The 3,095-nt window shown below is 43.4% G+C and overlaps 1 pseudogene across 1 annotated transcript; it reads right to left on the reverse strand.

Annotated features, from left to right (window-relative positions):
• Window positions 1-210: 210 nt before the first annotated feature.
• Window positions 211-1,383, reverse strand: LOC126937719 (elongation factor 1-delta-like; annotated as a pseudogene). The gene has a single exon (XR_007719827.1). The product of XR_007719827.1 is annotated as an elongation factor 1-delta-like (transcript).
• Between the last annotated feature and the right edge of the window lie 1,712 nt (window positions 1,384-3,095).

Genomic DNA, 3,095 nt, shown 5'->3' on the forward strand with positions numbered 1-3,095 from the left:
TTATTAAGTTGTCCTTTTACAATTCGGTTATACATTTCTTTACATTTTCAGGAAACAAATCTTTTGTCAGAAATTTATTGCAACTGTTTCTTCCCCTTCTGAGTCTTTCCTTCTCGCCTTAAGTGCTTTCAAAGGACAAGAGTTTTTAATTTTGAAAATTACAAATTATGATTTCTGTCTTTTATAGTTCATTATTTACGTGTAACCTTAAAAATCTTTTTTTTTTTTTTTTTTTTTTTTGCCTGTCTCAGTCTTTAATCGTGGCTGGGCCTCACGCGCGCACACACACACACTCAGGCTTCAGATCTTGTTGAAAGCTGTGATATCGACACTTTGCATGTGTTCCTCAAACTTGGTGATCTCATCCTCCAGCAAGTCTGTCCCCACCTTGTCCTCCACCACACACTGAATCTGTAGCTTCCAGATACCGTAGCCCACGGGCACCAGCTTGGAGGCCCCCCAGACCAGCCCGTCCAGCTGGATGGAGCGCACACAGGCCTCCAGCCATGTCCATCTCATCATCCCAAGGCTTGACATCGAGCAGGATGGAGGATTTGGCCACCCGTGCAGGCTTCTTGGCCTTCCTCTCCACGTACTGCTGCAGCCGCTCCTCCCGCAGCTGTGCCTCCTTCTTGTCCCCCTTCTCATTGTCGCTGCCAAACATGTCAATGGCATCATCCTCGTCATCCCCTGCTGGTGTGGCTGGCTTCTTGGCCGGGGACTCCACTTGGCGCATGGAAGACATGTGCTGGGTCTGTGGGGCCGTGGCCCAGTGGCCAGGCGAGCTCTTCCCCAGCACGTTCAGCCGCGCCTCCAGCTTGGAGATGATCTGCTGCAGCTCCTGTACCACGCCGCGCAGGCTCTGGTTCTTCACTTTCAGACTGGAGATCCGGACGACGAGCTCGCTGTGGTCTGCGCAGGGGCCGCTGGAGGCCTCGGGGCCTGAGTTTCCGGCCAGGGATTTCGGGATGTTCTCTCTGGCTCTCGCACTGTCACGGAGGATCACGCTGGCGCAGTTCTCCTGGCCGGAGGCACCGGCCACAGGCCCATTCATCTGCTCGTAGAATCTCCTTTCTGCATCGTCATATTTGAACTTGTCCAACCAGATCTTCTTATGTACTAGGAAGTTTGTAGCCAGTTTTCTGACGCCAGCCAAGGATGCGGCGGCCAGGGAGGAGGAATCGGCGGACATGGGATGCCTGAGGAAAGGGCACTACCTTAAAAATATTTTCCTATAGTCCTGGTAAATTTTAAATGATGACTCTGAAAACGATATTTTTAACTTATTTTTTTTTTTATTTTATTAATTTTGATCAGTTGTATCTTACTAGGAAATCACCCATTTACTGTAGTATTCTCTTCTGATCCTACGAATTGATTCAATATCCATGTCTCCTTTCACTCATTACAAATCTTACATAATTTTGCTCTTATCTCTTTACCTTACTCGGGTTTATGTGAGGTATTCAGTTTACTAATGTTTTAAAATATTTTCATTTTAGTAGGAAAAGGATGGATTATTTTATAAATTTCATTGCCTGAGTAAGTTTAGGTATGGTTTTGGGTGCAATAAGAAAGACATAAAATAGAATGGTTTATGCCAAACATGTTTATTTTTATCACACAGCTAAAGTCTGTAGTTAAGTTGCTGCTACTTTTGAGTCAATAACATCAGGACCAGTGTTGGTGAATCTTTTGGCCTTTCCCCGGTGGTTGAAAGATCACCACTGCTGGTGGCATAATGTACAAGGCAGGAAGAGGGATGGAATTGATGGTAACAGCTAAGTCGGTCTCTTTTCTTAGGAAATAAAGGTTTTCCCAGAATACATCTACCAGTGTTTTGCTTCTCTTGGGCTGAGGCAGGTCATTTGGCCACTACCAGTTTCAGAAGGTGATGAGGTTACAGCACTATTCACAATAGCAAAGACATGGAATCAACCTAAATGCTCATCAATAGTAGACTGTATAAAGAAAATGTGGTACATATACATCATGGAATACTATGCAGCCATTAAACAGAATGAGATCATGTCCTTTGCAGGGATATGGATGGAGCTGACGGCCATTATCCTTAGCAAACTAATGCAGGAACAGAAAACCAAACATCACATATGCTCACTTATAAACAAACACCACATGTTCTCACTTATGAATAGGAGCTAAGTGATGAGAACACATGGACACACAACAGGGAAACAACACACACCAGGGCCTATTGGAGAGTGAAGAGTGGGAGGAAGGAGAGGATCAGGAAAAATAACTGATGGGTTCTGGGTGATGAAATAATCTGTACAACAAGCACCCATGATATGGGTTTACCTGTGTAACAAACCTGCACATGTACCACTGAACTTAAAAGTTAAATTAAAAAAAAAAGATAAAGTAGACCGGGCGCGGTGGCTCACGCCTATAATCTCAGCACTTTGAGAGGCTGAGGCGGGTAGATCACAAGGTCAAGAGGTCGAGACTATCCTGGCCAACATGGTGAAACCCCTTTGCTACTAAAAATACAAAAAATTAGCCGGGCGTGGTGGCAGGCACCTGTAGTCCCAGCTACTTGGGAGGCTGAGGCAGGAGAATCACTTGAACCCGGGAGGCGTAGGTTGCAGTGAGCCGAGATTGCGCCACTGCACTCCAGCCTGGTGACATAGTGACACTCTGTCTCACAAACAACAACAACAACAACAACAGATAAAGTAAGCCATGAGAGAGGAGTTTGGGGATTGCGTGCTGGTTCAGCAAAGCAACATTTTCCAAAAATTTCCCAAAAGATACACAAACTATCCAGAAGACCACTTTAAAATATTATATGTGAAGCTTAAGTCTTAAGATTAAAAATTCAGAAACTGTAAAAGAATACACATATAAACATGTAGCAAATAAAATTATGTGAATGGGATAATATCATATGCAAAGTCGAGACAAGGAATAGATGTTTTTTAAAAAAAGAGTTACTCCCTTTAACATAAAAAGCTGTTTTAAGTTAATAAGATAAACAATCCAAAAAGAGAAATGTATAAACAAATGCTTTGTAAAGGCAATTTATAGAATAGTAAATTCAAATGGCCAAGACACATTTAGAGGCATATTAATAT

This window comes from Macaca thibetana, chromosome 15, assembly GCF_024542745.1.
Source record: "Macaca thibetana thibetana isolate TM-01 chromosome 15, ASM2454274v1, whole genome shotgun sequence".
Taxonomy (NCBI): domain Eukaryota; kingdom Metazoa; phylum Chordata; class Mammalia; order Primates; family Cercopithecidae; genus Macaca; species Macaca thibetana.